General features: G+C 43.3%; 1 protein-coding gene across 1 annotated transcript in view; it reads right to left on the reverse strand.

The window, feature by feature from the left end:
* Positions 1-19,942, reverse strand: part of SNTB1 (syntrophin beta 1) — a 219,306-nt gene that overhangs the window by 29,666 nt on the left and 169,698 nt on the right. The gene's annotated exons all lie outside the window — the stretch shown is intronic.

Here is a 19,942-nt window from a genome sequence, read left to right on the forward strand (position 1 = left end):
ACCATCTTAAATTCTCTTAGTTCCACTCGGCACAGAAAATTCCCTAACTCTGGGAGTGAAATGGCGTGGCAGGGATGTGAGAGGATTCAAACATCAAGTTGGATGTTTGGAGCAGGTGACCCTTGAGGTCCCTTCCAATCCTGGGAGTCAGGCAGCTCAGGGCTTATCTCATGAGCCACCCCCGCCTCGGCCTGGTGTTGATCACCCCAAAGTCTATATGTGTTCTACCAGTTATGAAAATTCCCTCCTTCCAAGGTGAACTCTGGGCCCCGCAATAAATCTTTATGCTCAGTGTGGAAACACTCAGTGTGTTTGCCTCGCTACTTAAAGCATGGATCATGTTCCAGGAGCACCAGCATCACATGGGGGCCTGGTAGGAATGCAGAATCTCAGGCCCGTCCTAGACCTACTGAATCAAAATCTGCATTTTAGCAAGATCTCTGGTGGCTCATTAAAGATTAAGAACCACTGCATTAGATGAGGTCAAGGTCGCCTTTGACTCTGGCAATTCAGTGAAGATTCAACCCTTTCATGACAAACCACAATCCAAAATCTATTCAAAATTAAGCTAGGCAGTAAGCTGAATAAATGATAAAGCTAATTTCTTCCATTTCTAGTCTTATCATTACTTTCCTAAGTGCCACAGTGACATCTGTATTGAAGTGGCTCTAAGACTGAATGATCAAAGCAGAGAAGATGTGCAGGACGGCGGAAGGGGTGAGCCTCGCAGGTTATGTAGTTTTATGTGCTTCCTGAATCGAAGTCCCTGCTCCATTATTTATTGCCCGGGTGACTTTGGGAGAGTTATTATTCTCCGTCCTTCTATTTCCTCACCGATAAGGATAATATCACATACAACAGCGGTTAAGAGTGTTGTCTCTGGAGCCAGAATGCCTAAACACGAATCATAGCTACTCAATGTACTAGCTGCGGGATTTCAGCCAAGTCAGCTCATCTCTTTGTATGTCAGTTTCTCTACCTGTAAAATAGGGAAATAATAGTACCTATACCAGAGGATTATGGTGAAGGTTGAGTTAAAATGTCTAAAGTGCTTATGACAGGGCAGAATAAGCACCATTTAGAGCCCGTTAAGTAGCATGTGCCTCATAATGCTAGAGTGGAGATTAAATGAGATGGTACCCGGGGGCGCCTGGCTGGCTCAGTCAGTAGAGCATGTGACTTTTAATCTCAGGGTGGTAAATTTAAGCCCCAAGTTGGGTGAAGAGCCTACTTTGACTAACTAACTAACTAAATGGAGACAATGTATGTAGTGTGCTTAGCATAATATCTGGCAGATGGTAAGGCCCTCAGTGAACCATAGGGTGGGAAAATTATAGCGGACTCACTGGTTTCTAAACTTGTCAAAAGGAATTCTTTGGAAATGGCAACAATATGACAAAGTACGGACTTTCCTGGGGAATAAGAAATATAAGGAAAACCAAGAATATCTTTGGTGCTAACAATTTCAACTCATTCTTTTCCCATCCATCCCAACGTTCTGCCAGGAAGAGGCCATTACACAATGATCATGCACCCCTTTCAACAATTCCAAATAAAAACTCCCTTTTGGGGTGTCTGGGTGGCTCAATCGGTTAAGTGTCTGCCTTTAGCTCAAGTCATGATCCCGGGGTCCTAGGATCAAGCCCCATGTCAGGCTCCCTGCTCATCGGGAAGTCTGTCTCTCCCTGTCCCTCTGCCCCCCCCCCCCCAGTTATGCTCTCTCTCGTTCCCTCTCTCAAATAAATACAATCTTAAAAAAAAAAAGCCCTCCCTTTCTAGAACGAAGAAACCACTGTAAAGCTATTTATACTAGAATATGAATGACTACCTGACTTATTTCTCCCATTATGCACTTGATACATATAAAAGAAAATCCAGTTTTAGCCTATTGCTTTTTCCAACAGAACAAGAGCATCCTTAAGAGATCAAAATGAATTGTTACAGAAAGCAATGTACCAGACCCCACAAGGTAACCAAGCTATGGTCTCAAGACATAGTGTTTGGGGGGTTTGGAATAAATTTTTTCCAGCTTCTACATTACACTTAGTAAATTACTTTTCCAGTTCATTAAATCAGACTGGAAAAGCTACAAATGATCCTCCCAAAGTGCCTATCTTACTTACCTAGTCAGATCTGATCCATTAACTCTGACTGGGATCATTTAAATATGAACACAACTAAGCATCCTTCTTCAAAAACAGTATTAAGTTTCCAAAATAAACCTTAACAGTGAATGCCAAAAGTAGAATGCAGACCTGTGTAACAGTAGAATCACCAGCGCACCCACGTGTCAGAGAGTATACAGAGGTATGAGTAATTCTAAAGCCCTAATACACTTCGTGGTTTATTAAAGAATGCTTCATGGCTTTGTTAACTGTGCTGTGAGAATACTCCGTGGGCATTTCCCACAGTTTCTGTGTGCAAAGGTTTCATTTTAATACTATGTGAACGCTTGGAGCTAGAGATTTGCCCATGAGGACAACCAACTTTCCAAGGAGAAAAATATTACGTTGAAAACAGGTTTTTAAAACCATTCTTTATGCCACGTGAGCTGACACTGCAAAGCCTTTCAAGAACACTGTTTTTAAGGCTGGAGTATTTGTGCTGTTGTTCAGTGACAACTTCCATTACAAATTCAAATTTTCTGGCACCCAAAGATTCTCTGGCATGAATGCAACCATTCTGGGATGTGTCTACATTTTATTAAAACGAGGCTCCTGAAACAGATGTGACAACTCCCATCTCGATCCCAGCTTCCTGCCATCAAATGCCACATTGGTGTCTCAGGAACTGATCATGTTTCTCATGAAGGCGGCGAAGGGGAGACACAGAAACAGACACACAATTCTGTAATGACCGACGCACAACTGGTGTGAGCTGAATCCTGTCCCCTTAGTCACTTCGGCAGAGCGTGAGAGAAAAGGTTTACGAAATGACAAGAAGAATTTGAGAGAGTGGAAAGAAGTCACTGGTAACAACTGAGGGAAGCAGAAATAAATGTAGGAAATCCACACATTATATCTCTTAAACTTACAAAATGTTATATGTTGATTCTATTTCGATCAAAAAAAAAAAAAAAACTGAGGGAAGTAGAGTCATTAAATCCTCTATTTGAGACAGGGCTCATAAGTTATCTATGTCAGCAGCTTTCAAACTTTTAAAATTCTTTGATCATTCTGATCAGATTAAATCACAGGTCAAAGAACAAAATACAGAACAACTGAAAGAGGCTCTGTGTGGGGTTACGGCCTGGTTGCGACCCCAGACTTTATGTCTTTGTCCTACCGCCAGCCACACCTCTTAGGTGTGCTAGGTTCCTAGCAACCACTGGGATACAGTTTGAAAACTGTTGACTTTGTTTTCTCTAAAATACCTAGAATCTGCAGATTATTTTCAAAGAGACAGTTGTACCCAAACCTCTCAGTACCTTTTTTGTAGATATTTCCAAAAAAAAAGAATACTAGGCAAAGTTGTAATGATGAAATTAATTAATACATTCTTTGTATGGTGACCGATAGTAACGAAACTTACTGTGGTGATAATTTCATAATATACATAATTGTTCAATCACTATGTTGCACATCTGAAACTAATATGGTATTGTATGTCGACTATATATTAATTAAAAAAATGGTAGATATTCTAATTACCACATCAAAGTAGGAATAAGTGTTTATCAAACAAAAGAGCTGAGTAAACTTGGGCAAGAATTAGTTGCCTTTTTGGGTCTAATGTCCTCCCTGGCCAAAGAATGGGGTAAGATAGGGGCAGCTGAGTGGGGCAGTCAGTTAATTGTCTGACTCTTGGTTTCGACTCAGGTAGTGATTTCACAGCGTCCTGATCTCACAGTCCTGAGATTGAGCCCCTCCCCGTCGGGCTCCATGCTCAGCACGGAGTCTGCTTAAGACTCTCTCTCCTTCTACCCCTCTTCCCCACTCTCTTATCTCTCTAAAATCGATAAATAAACCTTAAAATAAAAAAGAATGGTGTAAGACAAAGTTATTGCTAACGGCCTTCTGATTTGAAAATCAGACCATATTTTTCAGGTGAAAATTCCATGCTACCAGGCTGGGACTGCTATAGCTACTAGGTCTCTTGCTTTCTTACCTCTTCTGTGTTCTGTGGACTCTGTTCATAGGGCAAAAAAACCCAATGTATGGATCTCCGCTCATGCCAACTCGCTCTTCCTTTTTTTTTAAAGATTTTATTTATTTATTTGACAGAGAGAGAGAGACAGCCAGCGAGAGAGGGAACACAGGCAGAGGGAGTGGGAGAGGAAGAAGCAGGCTCTCAGCGGAGGAGCCTGATGTGGGGCTCGATCCCAGAATGCCGGGATCACGCCCTGAGCTGAAGGCAGACGCTTAACGACTAAGCCACTCAGGCGCCCCCAACTCGCTCTTCCTAACATGGTTATTTTCTATCTTCTCCTGGAGCACTGGGTGGCAGGGACCGCTCAGAGGCTTCAGAGCCAAACGGCAACGTCTTCGAAATCTGGCTTTGCCACTTCTCAGCTGAGGGATTTGAACAGATTTCTTAACTGCTGTAAGCACTTGTTCACTGATGTGTAACATGCCGATAATGGCCCCCTATGCATATTTTATGAGGATTAAATGAGACAATGTATATAAAGCACTTCCCATATGGCAGACACTGGAAATGTTAAACTCTCCCCATCACACACGTCCTGCACATGCCTGCTTGCAGCTACCCAGCTCAGCGAGGAAGGTCTGGATGTGAGGCGAGTGACTAATAGCAGAAGAAAAAAAGTTCCCGGAGAAAGAAGGTCAATCGCAACTTTTGTTTGGGAGATCATAGCTATCTCGGCAACTTTTTAATTTAAGTCCTTTCACTTCAGATTGCTAGGAATTTAGAACAAAGGACAAGATACCAGGGTAATAATAATTAGCAGTTATCAACTTCCAAATGCTTTACAAACATGAGATAATTAATCCCTGCACAACCCTCAGAGAGGCAGATAAAGATCCCCTCCACTTCACCAAAAGGAGAAGAACAAGTTTCAATGTGGCCACGGGAACACAGGGAACACACTAACAAGTCGCAGTCTGCAGCCCTCTTCCAGCTGGTCCCGCACAACCCCGGGACCCAGTGGGCGGGAGCCAGGTGGGACATCCACACCTGGACGCAGAGCAGAATGGAAAGGAAGAGAAGGCAGAGGAGAATGGGAGAGGGGACTAGCCAGCAAGAGTAACAGGGCTCGGTGGGAGCCTCAGCTCCCCTGGATTCGCTGTTGGATTAGCTTCTCTCCTCTCACACCACCCCCAAATTGCTGGCACCCGGATCACATGGTGAATTCAAGGGTGGCTTACAGCGGGGAACAGACAGAATGAATCCAGTTGGTTTGGTAGATGTCAAGACAATGCTGAGAAATGTTAGAGAAAGCAGAATGAAGATAAGGAAAGAGAAATATGGTTTGACTGCGGGACATTTAGGGAGGGTATAATTTTTACATGCCAATGTTCCCAATAGCAGGAGTCCCCAGTTTCAAATATGTCCCCTCCTGCCAAATTCTGAAGCTGGCTCTGGAATTCTATAAGCCATATACAATAAAGCCCCAGATTCAGGGTTCATAAGTAGAACTCTCACTAGAGTCAACCTACAAGTTGGTGTAGCACGACTCTGGTCCTTGTGTTCTGGATAAATCACCTGGGGGGGGGGGGGGGGCGGCAGGACCATGCTCCCTCTCAAGGCTCTAGGAAAGAATTCTTCCTCGCCTCTTCCAGCTTCTGGTAGTCACCAGTGTCCTCTGAAGCTGCGTCAGTCCCATCTCTGTTTCCATTGTCAACGGACTTTCTGCGTGTCTTCACGTGGCCTTCTCATCGAGATACCTGCCGCTGGATTTAGAGTCCCCCCTGATTCCAGTATGAACTCAACTACATCTGCAAAGGCCCTATTTCCAAATCAGGTCACATTCTAAGGTCCCGAGTGGACATGAATTGGGAAGGGGCGGGTAAAGCCAAGAAATTCATCTTAAGAAAAATGGCAAGAACCCACTATATTTTCAGACAGTTTTCCAGTTTTCTTTTTCTCCCTTTGAACACTTGCAGACACGGAGTATGTTTTTTGAAAGATACCTTATTTACTGAGTATGCAGAAGGTCAGATGCTAATGTGCTCTAACAGAAGCCTTTGATGGCTCTACTGAAAGTAATGCTTTGGTCCTCAGGATTTCATAATGAAGCCAACCTTAGGGCAGATGACACATGTCCAAGGAGATAAGTGCAGAGCCAGGGTTTTAAATCTTCTTTTGTCATAGAGCATCGTGGAAAGGGGAGACAGAAGGCACAGGAAGGTCTAGTCCCCATCGAGGCACAGAGCATTTCAACCACATGAACCTGGCCTTTTGAGTGCGTTGCCTCACTTTGCTTACTGCTAATGAGACAGCTCTTCAGAATGACCACATTCTAAGATATGTTCCAGGAAGTGATTCCCACGTCTCTTCTTGCTTCATAAAGACTGTTGGATTCTGCTTGGATTACTCTGTATCTCTGTGTCATTTCCAGGTCAGGCTACACGCAATCATTTTGGACTAACAAATTGGGAGAACAAGATCCAGCCACCCAAGCCTGTGTCTTGTTAAGTTGGGGATGATTTTCTACCCTACACTCTTCTCTGCCTTCTGAAAAGCAGAATAACAACCTTACTGGAGAACACAACTGCAGGAAGAGCGCCTCCCCAGCTTTCTGCCCATTGTCTATCTCAATCTCATTAACTCCCCCTCCAAGGAAAGAGGTGCTGTGACTCTAATTGTTCAGATCTAGAGCTGTCACTGGGTCTTTTTTAATAGGAGGCATTGTCATATTCATCACAAGTGGGTGTCTGTGGTCACTACCCCCTCATTGCAAATCACCATATTTGCATGACGGGAACATGTATGCTGGACTGGTCCTAGAGCAGACTGGCCGTTTTGCTCCACACCATTGACTCATTTCAATACACAAGCATCCTAGCTTCAAAAGACGCCACGGGAGGTAAGACACATCACTTTGGCCATGTTCTATATGATGCGGCATTTATCTGAGTTTGGCATTCTCGGTTGGGAACCCCAGAAAGGAGAAGGAGTGTGTAGTTACACTATCCAAATCCTACTCTGAACCACCTAATACTCAGCATTCTGGAAGAAAACCTGGCCATGAACTTGGACCCCCAAATTGGATTCTGCTGTGTGTCCCCTTGTCATGCCCATTTTGAATAATTCTGCCTGTTTTTGTTTTTTTCCCCCTGTCCACATTAGTTTTTACTACTAGACCGTTTATTCTCTCCTTCCTTCCAGACACCCTGGCTCCATGACCATCAGCTGCTTTCACCTCCTTCACCCAGCTTCTTGGATCTAGACTTGCCCAAACTCTCAATTCCTTCTCTCATTAGGGAGCCCCATCTCCTAGAAGCCTATCTCACCAACCATTCCATTTAGAGTCAGAAGATTTATCTGCCTCCCTGCTCGGTGCCTGGGCTCACCTTAGAACAACCTGAGATTCCCCCCAGGACATGGCGACTTCCTTTGGACATGTCCCAACACCAGCTGTTTGAAGTGGGGAACTGCTGTTCCTATGAAAATGAATTCCTTACACTGCTTCACATGGGCTTGTTCTTTTAAACCTGTAAACATTCCCTTTCTTCTTGTTTACTTGTATGCTCAGTTCAACCTTTTCTGAGGAAAGTCCAAAAGTAAATTTCAACGCCGTGCCCTGCTTAAATTATACAAAATTATAATTGAGTAAGTTCGGAACTGTTTGGGATTTGCTCTATCTTCAGACCTCAAAAATAGCAATAAATTAGAAGGGGCTCTTAGGAGAGAAAGGTTTAGAGAGAACGTGACATGTTAGATTTTGAGTCATTTCAATCTGATGGTTGAAAAACTTACATCATGGGAAACGAATTCTTTTATTAAGGGAAGATAGGCTGCAGGAGTAAATGTGTATTAAGAGCCTACTGTGTGATGAGCAGGGTTGTGGCTTACATGGTGTCTCCCCGCTCCTCCAAATTCAGATGTTGATGTCCGAAGCCCCAATAACACAGAATGTGACCATTTGGGAAAGATGGTCACGGCAGATGTAGTCAGTGAAGGCGAAGTTGTACTGGAACATAGCAGACCTGAAACCGATACGACTGGTGTGCTTATAAGAGGGGAATGTGGACACGGGGAGAATGTCATGTGAACGGGGAGAATGTCACATGAACACGAAGATAGGAGTGATGTATTTACAAGCCCCAGCCTGCTGAAGCAGCAGAAGTGGGAAGAGAAGCATGGAGCAGATGCTCTCTCATAGCCCTCAGGAGCAAGGAACCTTGCTGATGCCTGACTCGTGAGTTTCTGGCATCTGGAACCGTGAGACACCCCACTGCTGTTGTCCAATTGTTGTAGTTCGTTAAGGCAGCCTTAGGAAATAATACCAGCACGGGGCTACGCTTCCCCAACCTTAATCCATTCAACACCTGGAGGCATTTCTTATTATCTATGTTTTACAGAAGAAGGAAATGTGGCTCAGAGAGGTCATGCACTAGCCAAGGTTACATAATGATAGTTACAAAGCCACTTATGTGCCTTCCTGACCTCAAAGCTGTGATATTTTCAGATCACAAAGCTGCCTCTCAGAAGAAACGAAAAGGGGGGCTATGTGGGGACGTGATGGGGAAGGCAGGAGGGAAGACAGCTGGGGACTCGGCTGTAGTTTCTTCCGGGGACTGGGGTGCACGGGGTCTAGCTCTGTGCAACTCGGCAACGTACTCCTCACCCTTCTTTCCCACCTTCTGGCACACGGGGCTCCACTCAGGCCAGACATCAGCTCAGTGCAAGTTCCTCTGAGTAATCAAAGCTCTTTATTCCCTAAGTCTCACATCTGATTAAAGTAATTCAAGACTAAGTTGTAAATGACTCATAACCCTTAATATGTCTTTCCACTGAGGGATATTTCTATTTATAAAGAGTAGCTGGGACAAAATTAGTCTCTTATGTTTATTCTTCATTGCACAATTGAAGGGCTAGTAAAATGAAACATGGTCTGTTTTCTAAAGGCAGTGAAATCGTCCATCATACTATAAATTTAATTTGCATGTTTTTGTTATTTTAGTAAACCCTAGTCTTGGCTGGTGGTGCTCACTCCAGTACAAATGTCTGCCAGTTCCAAGACCAACTTAATGGGCTGTGCAGTTCTCAATCAACCATGTATCCTATGTTCAGCAACATATAACAGAGTACAGTAGGCTATGAAATTGGGATATCTGTAACTCCCATACTTTCCTAGATATTTGAGCCACTGGGAAGTTAAGCCGTTCTAGCTCATGGCTGAGAAAACACCAGATTCAAAGCACATGCTTTCAGCAATGTTACAGTGCCTGTATTAACCATAGAATCTTCTAGACAAGGAGTCACAAATTTAGAGACTACAGAGGGCCAGATTAAAAAAAAAAACCAAACCCACATCTCATTCATGGGGGAGTTTCATTTTAGCATTAGCTAATCATTCATCACCAGGAAAGATAATAGGCACAGCATTGCCAAAGGAAGTATTTCAAAAGAACCCATCTGAATTTTTTAAATGTGAATTCTCCCTATTTTTAGAAGTTCGTGTACTGGTTTCCTATCACTGCTCTAAGAAATCACCACAAAAACAGCGGTATTTATTCTCTTACAGTTCTGGGAATCAGAAGTCCTAAAATCAAGGTGTTGGCAGGTCTGCTGCCTTCTGGAGACTCCAGGGAACAATCCATTTTCCTTGCCTTTTCCAGTCTCTAGAAGCTTCCCTAATTCCTTTAGCTCACGACTCCACATCAAATTGCCTTTTTACCCTCTGTTTCTGTCGCAGCATCAGCTACTCTTGACTCTGACCTTCCTGCCTCCTCTTATAAGGACCCAGGTGATTAAATCGCCCCCCCCCACACATAATTCAAGGTAATTTCACCACCTCGAGATCCTTAATTACAACTGCAAAGTCCTTCTTCCCGTGTAAGACAATATATCTATAGGCTCTGAGGGTTAGGATTCAAACATCTTTGGGAGAGCATTATTCTGCTTACCTCAGTTGGCAACTAATTCAAGTCAGAAAAACAATAATATGAAGTGAAGTGATGTGAAGTCTGGCACTTCTTTAAAAATCTCCAGCATGTCCTCTTCCCCCACCACACCCCCAAAATGGGTAAATAGAGAAAACAAGATAGACTAATATAGACAATCATAAAAATGGGGACCGAGAAAATACACCTCCACGGAAGCCAGGCATGGCCCACAGACCGCCAACTTGCTGTCAAATAATGACACCCATTTGTTGAGAAAAACACAATGCACAAGGACATGATCCTGGCAAGTGGATTCGCAGAACTCACAGGCAGGGTTTCCCCGAGGGCCTCGTGCTCCTCAAGGGCCCCAACATTCCGCTGAAGTGTAAGTGTGACCTGAATTAGCTGAAGGCTGAGGTATGACAGGGGGTATTAGCTGTTGAGACAGACTGGCTAAGAGCAGCCTCTATCCTCAAAATGTGTGTGTGTGTGTGTGTGTGTGTGTGTGTGTGTGTGTTCACTGTGGCCGAGCTGGTGGCTCTCTTGAAAAAATATCACCTTTGTCTCTACATGAAAGGTGGATACCAAAAAAGCGGACATCTAGTACAGGGGATCGAGTGAAGGGTCAGGGAACGATGTAAGTTAGTGATCTTTGTTGGAAAAGTGGAGTTTATTGGAGAAATTTCTATACGGTGGCTGCAAGATCTGGGGATTCTCCAAGTTTCTGAAACGCAGCTCTCACAAATGACAAAGGTCTCCATCATACTCCTCTGCCCCTAACATGGTACCTATTTCTGCCCCTTACTTTTTCCTTCTGACTTTTGAAAATGCAGCCTCTGGAAATTCTCATCTTGTGAGGGATGACTGTCTTCACGGGCTCTTCGTTCTATATTTTCATGAGGTATCCATGGTACCTGCATAATGCTTGGGGTCCAGAGGGTTTCCACAGACTCCGGCTGAACTCTGCACGACGGAAGTCATACCCAGATAAACACGGTAAACTGTCACCATCCAGCACTGTTTAAAGAGCCCAGACACCCGTGATCTCTGTGTCTCTCATGGACTTTCTTCACCCACCCGGGGCTCCAACTTCCTGCTCCTTTCACAAGGAGTGAGCTGTCCAGACTCAGCTTCCAGAAATGGATAAAAGGCTGCTTCTAATCTGTGACACTCACAGATAATTAAATTAGACTCTTCTCAGTCTGGCGGGGAAAGCTATTTTATATTTTCATTAACTCCAAAGGGCCTTTTCAATTACAGTCCCTGTTTGGTAAACAAGTTATCTTTGACTAACAGCCTTTCCTTCTCGAACACCCAGGAAACATGCCCTTTACAGGGATGCTGATGTGCAGCAGAAATTCGTAACTTGGTAAAAAGTTATCTTTTGAAAGGAGGTTGACATTATCATTAAATCCAAAAGGAGTGAGTTCTTAAAAAAAATGTCTCTGCTTCGGCATCTTCTGTTTTGTTCTCACTGGGTGTGTCTGTGGGTTTTCTTGGAGATTTTCTCATTTTATTTCTCCTTCAAAGGAGAAAGGAAGGGTGCTTTGAAGGAGGAAGACTATTAAAACGTAGGGAGTGTCTCAACACCATGTCAGCATTTTCTAAAGTCACGCCCTGGTCTTACAGCTCTTCAATAACGTCAGACACCGTAACACTATTTACTGTATGAAAGAAATATCAACACGTTCGCTTTCAGTTGGATTTATCAGATTTTCAAAACTAAACAAACAAAAGCAAAAAATAATTCATTTTAGAGATAGCTTAACAGTCATGTGACCAAGGACCCCAGTAACAAATTCCAAAGTCCACTTATCCTACTTTAGTTTAAATGCCTTCATAAAACTTGCCCCAACTAGGAAGATTCATTTTTTTTTTTTCCCTCTGACCTCCTGGAAGAAAAGAGGCAATGTAGTATTAAGATCATAAATCTTGCTGTCAGACAGTTCTGGTCTGCAAGTCAGCTCAGCTATTCGCAGTGTGATCTTGAACGAGTTACTTATCTTCTCCACGCTTCAATTTCCTCATCTGCAAAATGGGGGTAATAAAAGTCCCTCTCCCGTAAGACCATTAGGAAGATGGAATCAGATACTGTGTATAAATGGCTTATAGTACAGTGCCCAGCAAAGATCAAGTTTTCAAAAATGAGTGTTTCTCAAAATTTGGTCTGCAGATAACTTGCATCAGAATCAGCTAGGCTGCGAGGTACAAATTCTGATGTCTGCCCCTTCTAAGACCCAATTATTCAAAAGTGCTAGGGATTGAAAAAAGAAGGGTCGGGGGGAAGTGCTAGAGGTGGTACCAGGAACCTGCACTTATAGCAAAGGCCCTGGATAAGTCTGGCGTGTACGATTGTTCAAGAACATCTACAATGAGTGTTAATTAGCGTTACCATGATTATAATGTCTATAGAGCTCATTTTCCAAAGACCAGTCCCCTTGGATTTCCTGCCTTAGTATCACTGGGGTACGTGGTGAAAATACCAATTCTTGAATCCCAAACCCACTGAATCCTGGCATCTAGGGATTGAGAGACTACGCATCTCTATTTTTGCAACTTCTCTGGAGACTCCGATGCAGTCTGCTTTGGGATTCCCTGGCCCACATAACTCATTCTGATACTGGCTCATAGCCCTTTATTTTTTAACCATTTAGCCACTGTCGATGATGCTATGATAAATGTTTGTTGTTAAAATCAGCTGACCTGAATAAAGGTGTGTCTGCCCAAGTCCACCTCTGAGCTATGCTGGCCTCTGCTAAGGGATACCCCCCATTTCTTCCTAATGTGACACTGATGAACAATTGATTCCTGCATAGTTGTTCCAAACCCTAGTCATTCATGTACCATTTTCATGATTTTTGTTGATTTCACTTTTTACCATTATGGGATTCACTGCTAGCCACTCATCCAATATCTATTCTCTCCTTTTAAGTAAAAGGACTCCAAAATTATTAGGAGTGACAATAAGTTCAGTTACAAAATTCTATTTCCCAGATCCCGATTGTCCTTCCTGTGCTGCCGCCCAACGATCCCAATACAGACGTATCTTCTGCCTTCACCCAGTAGGCTTGTTTACATATCCAACTTGATACTCATTTGGTTGGATCACACGTACACATATATCCCGCACCGAGGAGAAGGCTCTTGAATGTCTGCTGGCATGCCCTTTGTAGCCGTCCGACAAGACACAATATAAATGTTATTTCTGAGCAGAAAAGTAACTGTGAAAACAGGGTGATATGTTTTCCCTCCTCTTTCTAGATTTACGTTCTCCACTCGGATTTCCTCTTTGCAATTCACCATCTATTTGTTGCTGATGTGTTCCTTCCTGGAGTAAAAGAACCACAAGGAAAATTCCAAGGGCATTCGAACAGTCTATGAAAGCCCAGCAGCAGTAAACGAGACATAGGAAAGCAGTGATTTGAATGTAGTACGATGCCAGTATGGAAATCGTTCCAGGTATGAACATTTTCTGGATGACCTTGGACCTTTGCAAAGGCATTTAATTACAGGCTTCATATAAAATTACCTTTATACTAATTAAATAGGAGATCCAACTTCAGACTTATAAAACTGTAAATGTAGTACACTATTAAAAACCTAAAAAAATGTGGCTTTCTGAAAAAAAGAAATCTTTCCCGTCTTTTTTTTTTTCCTGTCCGGCTTTCCGAACACATTCATTCGGTAAACATTTCTTTCTTTTTTCTAAAGCTTTTATTTATTTGTGAGAGAGAGAGAGCGCGCACAAGCAGGGAGAGCAACAGGCAGAGGAGAAGCAGGCTCCCCACTGAGCAAGGAGCCTGATGTGGGACTTGATCCCAGGATCCTGGGATCATGGCCTGAGCTGAAGGCAGACGTTCAACCAAATGAGCCACCCAGGCGCCCCTCAGTAAACATTTCTATAGCATAAATTATGTGCTGGTTCCTCTGCTCAGTGCCTCACTGCCACTGAATCGTGGCAGGAGGCAAATAGGTAAGTCAGGAAAGGAAGAGTAAATAAGCAGCAAATATAAAAACAGTAACCTTGGCAAGTGTTACAAGAAACAGAATAGGCTAATATGATTTAAATATGCTATAAAGTGTAATACAAATTTTCACTTAGGAACAGTTCAATTGCTGTCTTCTGACAATTCAATGCTCTAACTCTGTGGAGAATTTTTTTTGAAATCTAAATTTTGGCTTCCACGATATTAATCATATATTGGTGCCACTTGCAAAAGTACTAAGCATTTACTTAATGTTTCTAAAATAGGGATAAACATATATAAAAGGGCTATATTAACTTTGATTTAATAATCTACAGTCTCTAAGAATATTTACTCAGCAAGTTTGAAGTTGACGAAAATTTTTAAGACATGGAATCTACAAAATATTATGGTAACTATTTTAATACAGGATGGTTATCCATCCATTCATTCAATGACATAGGAGTCCTTACCAAATTCCTACCACAAGCCAAGCCCTGGGCCAGGCTTCAGGGACTAAGAAATGAATAAGACTTCACCCTTACATCTGAGGGATTCATCATCTCAGGAACATAAGCAGTAGGAGACTGTAAGGCTGGAAGAGGAAATGTCCTGTGTGTTCCAAGGAGAAAGACACTGATCGATCCTGCATCATAAGATGAGAGCTATGGAGGAGATGTCATCCGTCCTGAAGCGACAGCTGGGACTCTCCTGGTCACAGAAGAGGAGGAGGAAGGTACCAGAGTAAAGCAGTAACGCAGGCAAAGCTTAGGAAGAGAAATAATGCATCCAGAGAATGGTCACCAGTTCTATCGGCAGGAGTGTTGGTTGAAGAGGAAAAGAGACAACACAGGAAAGACAGCAGCGATCTGAGGTGTTATAAAACCACTAACCATTTTTTACAAAACATGACTTAACTTCCTGAAACCCACATGTTCTGTGCTTACAACATACTCTTGGTTTTTAAGCCAGGCAGTCTTGCAGTAAGTAGGTCCTCGGAAGAGTTTTGGTGAGAGTTGTCTCTCCTGTGCCTGGAGCTCAAAGACCAGACCAACAGCTGAACCGGGGACCCCTGTGACCCTGCACAGTGGAACGGCCCTCATCAGAAGTCTTTCTGTAGCTCCATTACCAACGAGTTTAGATTCCAGGCCCTGGTTATACTGCACGTGTGTCTAGGAACCATCCTGTTTCTCATAACACAGCCGTGAATTCATGCCTCTACAGGCTTGGGCGCCATGACACCATCTGAGCCCTTGATTTTTTCTGGCCACGTGAGGTGGCTGAAGCAGAAGATTGGCAGAAGAAAGGCATGGAAGGCATCTGGCTAGCCACATGATTGGCTGTGATGCTGGCAGAGGCGCCGGCCCTGCAGCAAGAATCTGGTCTACATTGTATCCACTTCTCTCCCGACCCATCCCGCATGCTCCACTCTCTCGGTGTGCCTTTCTCAACTTGCAGCAGGAATTCCTTACAACACCTTTCCAAGGCAGAGCTCATGATGCTAGCTCTATCCCATTAGCTGCTGTTCAGGTGATGCTTCCAGAGCTTAGCCAGGGCTTCCCACTGGGGCAACACCCTGGACCTCTGCGTGTACCCCAACCTTGCAACTTATTCCCTTTTGCTTTTCTTGACATCGTAAATTTTTTTTTTATTATAGACTGGCCCTACACTGACCCTCAAATGAAACCCTCATGCCTGACTCTGCTTATTCCTACCAGAATGAGCTGCATGTTTTCATTTAACTTTTGTCCTTCAGCCCCAACTTCATTCTGTGGTAACACCCCCATTTTATTGAATGAGCATTCCAGCACTGAGATAGAGTTTTCTTTGTTAAAAATTTATTTGAGTTATCATTTAAACATATGGTAAACTATCTCCATGCTGGTACCTGAGTATGTATTTATGCAACTGATGCTATAGTTCCTTATAATTTCAGTCTATTTAAGTTGCTATATAATAACACATTTTTTTTAGTATTTACCAAACATCAGGCATTACTTTATAAGTATATCTCATTTAACCTTAGAACAATCCTGTGAGGTATGCCATTACTATCCTCATTATAAAATTAGGCAAGCTATTGTTCAGAGATCTTGAGTCCCATACCCAGTTTACACAACTCTACTTTATTGTTCATTATGCCACGATATTCTATTGTTTATTATTGATGGATACACAAAGGACGATGCATCCCCAACACTTAGCCAGTGCCTAGCATAGAACAGATGCTCAGTATGGTCTATGAAAGACCAGGTGGTAATATGTCCTAGTAGGAAAGCCCCTCCTTGAGGAAGAGGACCACATTATAGAATAGCTTCCCTCCATATTTTACCCCCATTGGAAGTCGAGGACCAGAAATGCCTATTTCTGTTGGGCAGTTGGTCAAGGCCAGATCACCGGAATCTAGGCCAGCTTCAGAGGCAAGAGGCCTATGTTTAGAAGCGCCTCACACTCGGTTTAATGCTTTCTATTGCTGTCTTGAAATTCTTAATACTTTTTAAACAAGGGGCCCACATTTTTACTTTGCAGGAGATCTCAGAGATTATGTAGCCAGTCCGAACTACTCTGTAAGCTCCATAAACACAATGTCTATCTTGTTTACTGTTATATCCCCAACACCCAGGACGAGGTTGGTATAGAGCAGGTGCTGTGTGTGTGTGTGTGTGTATACAGTAGTTCTTCCTTATTTGTGGTTTCAGTGACCTGTGGTCAATTGCAGTGCAGAAGCAGATGGCCCTCCTTCTGAAGTATCATCAGAAGGTCAAATAATAGCCTAACATATGTCACAATGCCTGCACCATTCCCCTCCCTTCATCTCATCACATGGGTGTTTTATCATCTCACATCAGAAGAAGAGGGATACAGTGTCATATGATAAGAGTACAGGGCCATAAGATATTTTAAGAGAGAGACACCACATTCACAGAACTTTTATTACTGTATATTGTTATAATTGTTCTATTTTATTATTAGTTGTTGTTGTTAATCTCTTACTGTGACTAATTTTTAAATTAAATGTTACCACATATATTTATAGGAAAAAATGTAGTTTATATAGGGCTTGGTACTATCTGTAGTTTCAGACATCTAGTGGGGGTCATGGGACAGATGCTCCCATGTGGATAAGTGGGGGGAGCTACTGTGTGTATTTGTGTGTGTGTGTGTGTGTCTGTGTTTGGTTTAATGAAAGAATAGCTTGAAGCAGAAGCCAATGACTTACTCAAGGGACTCTAAATTTTTGCAGGAAGTTCAAATTGGATAGAAGGTGGCAGAGTCTAGAATGCTCAGGAAACCAGACAAGAGCCCTCGGCTATTACTAAGATTACTAGACAATGGGGCATTGGCCTCAAAGGGAGTGACCTAAGAGGTAGATACCTGCAGACTTCGCAGACACGGTTAGGACTCTACCAGGTGGTTGAAACTCCCATCACCACTATGAGTATACTTGTGCTCATACTGTTTTTTGTACCAGTGTGTGTCTTCAAACAGACAGCGAATCACTCGTTTGTCTGTTTGCTCTCTGTTCCATTTCTTCCTCTTATCCAGTATGATGGATAGTTTTATGTGTCAACGTGACTAGGTTATGCTATCCACTTACTCAATTAAACACTAATCAAGGTGTTGCTGTGAACGTATTTGTAGATATGGTCTAATCTATAATCAATTGATTACATTATATTCCACTGTCCTCTGAGCTGCCTCTGATGCTCAGAACATTTGAGGGCATCTTCTGCCTGACCCTCCATCTGGACCCGAACTTAGTCTCTCCAACACACCCAGAACCACAAAGCACACACTGAGGGCTCCAGCACGCCCTGCTTCCTTTCCTGAGAAACACCAAACTACACCCACTTGGACCAGGCCCTGGCCCATGAGCGTTCCCCATGATGGATAAAAAAAAAAAAAAAGGTGATTATCCTGGATAAAAAACCCATCCAATCCGCTGAAAGGCCTTCAGCAAAACTGAAGTTTCTTTGAGGAAAAAGAGACCCACCGGTGGAGTACAGCTTCGGGTCCGCCTGTAAGTCTCTCAGTGTCCAGCCTGTCCTTCTCAATGGCCTACCCTGTTGATTTCAGACTTGCCAGCCTCCACAATCACATAAGCCAATTCCTTGAACTAAATCAATCTTTCTCTCTGTCTCTCCCTTCCTCTGGCTTCAGAAATATAGGTAAACACCTGTTCTCCCTGACACTCCTTCCCAAGTCATCTGGAAAATAGCATCTACCTTGAACATAATAAAAATCAGTTTACTATGTATCACTCAGGGTCCAGTCAAGAAAACAGAACACTGCCTGGTAGTCCGGAGGACTGAATATATGGAGCTAGTTACGAAGACTTTGGAACAGTAGAAAAGTCAAAGTGGGAATGAAGAATCAACCCTGGGCCAGCAAAGGCTTGAAGCTCTTCCCATTGTAGAGCTAACAGGACTGAGAGAGGGTAGTGATGACAGTAGAGCTCAGGAGTGGCGAGCTTCTAAGGACAAGAACAGGAAACAGAACCATGGTGGGACAATGCGGAGCTCGGCCCATGGAAGAAGGGACTGTCTCGTAGGAGCTAGAACCAGATGAGGTATAACCACTCCAGGAGATGGTCCTCAAAGCAGAGAGAGGGAAGAAATTCCTTGGCTTCTCCATGCTCCTGCCCTCCAATTTCTACCTGTGCCTCACCCTGGCCTAATTTCAGTAGATAATGGTATCTACTTCTCAGGATAATGGAGAATCAAATGAAGTATCATATGAAAAGGAGCAAGCATGGTAAAGTATCACATAGAGTATTAATAGGAGTATATGTGGTCAAGTGTACACTGTTACCAACAATGGTTCCTCTGCTGGCCTCGCAGGGCTCATCAGGTATGAAATGACGTCACTGTCATATCAGCACATCCCTAACCAAGTCTGATCCCTGCTAGCCCTGTACTAATCGTGTGTTTGAATGATAGCCTTTCTGATTCCCCGGAATGGGTTGTCTGCAAGGCATTCTACTTCCCTAAAGGAAGCCTCTGTAGGGAAGGGTAACACACAAAACCTAGACCATAAGCAGCCTGGCACTCAGCATCATGGAGTCTCAAACACCTGTCTGTCCTGGATTTTCCTGGGTCCTTGGATCATCTGTAAGTTCTGAAAAGTAGCCATTTCAAACTCAAGAACACACTTCCTGTCTTTTCATCTTTTGCTTCCAACAGTTTATTTCTCCCTACAGCATCTTCGTATGTGCTTTTCATTTACCAAACTCTGCAGGGTTTAGTTTGCTTCATCTCTACCTTAGAGAATTGGTGACCTTTTTCATTATCCTCACTTGTTCCCTCGAGCCATCTTAAGACCTGAGGATCAAAAGGCACACAAGCTACTCTAGACAGATTGGCCGGAGACGCAGGCAACTCTGGGACCTCCTCGCTCTCCGCCAGGAAGGAGGAGCTGCGAATAACTCTGGCTTTATACTCACAATGCGGGGAGTGTAAGGTTTCGGGTAGAAAACACATTGACCAATGACAACATGATGGGTTGCTGATGAAATGCAGCTGGTATCAACCACTGTTTCATCAGTCTGTAAATACACTCCTTCTGACCTCTTTTGCCTCATACAAGCCTCACCTCCAACAAATTCTAGAGTCCTATCCAGCCTCATCCTCCTGAGTGTCCTACGCAGTCCTGTCTGCACCCCGTTCTCCCCCGCCTCCTTAAGAACTCAGTTCTCTTTCATCTGCATTGTGTGCAAAGTGTAACTTAGGTTAAAGGAAGTGGTTTCCTTAATAAGCAACCATTTTGGTCTCAGTGGCTGCAAAGATCCATTCTCATTAAATTAAATTGAAAAAAGGATTGTTCAGTTGACGACGATGACGACGACGACGATGACGATCATGATACAAGTAACAAAAAACCCCACAAACAACAGACCACTTTAGTTTTACTACTTGCTCATTAAGACAGCATTAGGGAATAATCTCTTCCTCCTGCTTCCATTCT

Source organism: Ursus maritimus, unplaced genomic scaffold (genome assembly GCF_017311325.1).
Source record: "Ursus maritimus isolate PB19 unplaced genomic scaffold, ASM1731132v1 scaffold_9, whole genome shotgun sequence".
Taxonomy (NCBI): Eukaryota; Metazoa; Chordata; class Mammalia; order Carnivora; family Ursidae; genus Ursus; species Ursus maritimus.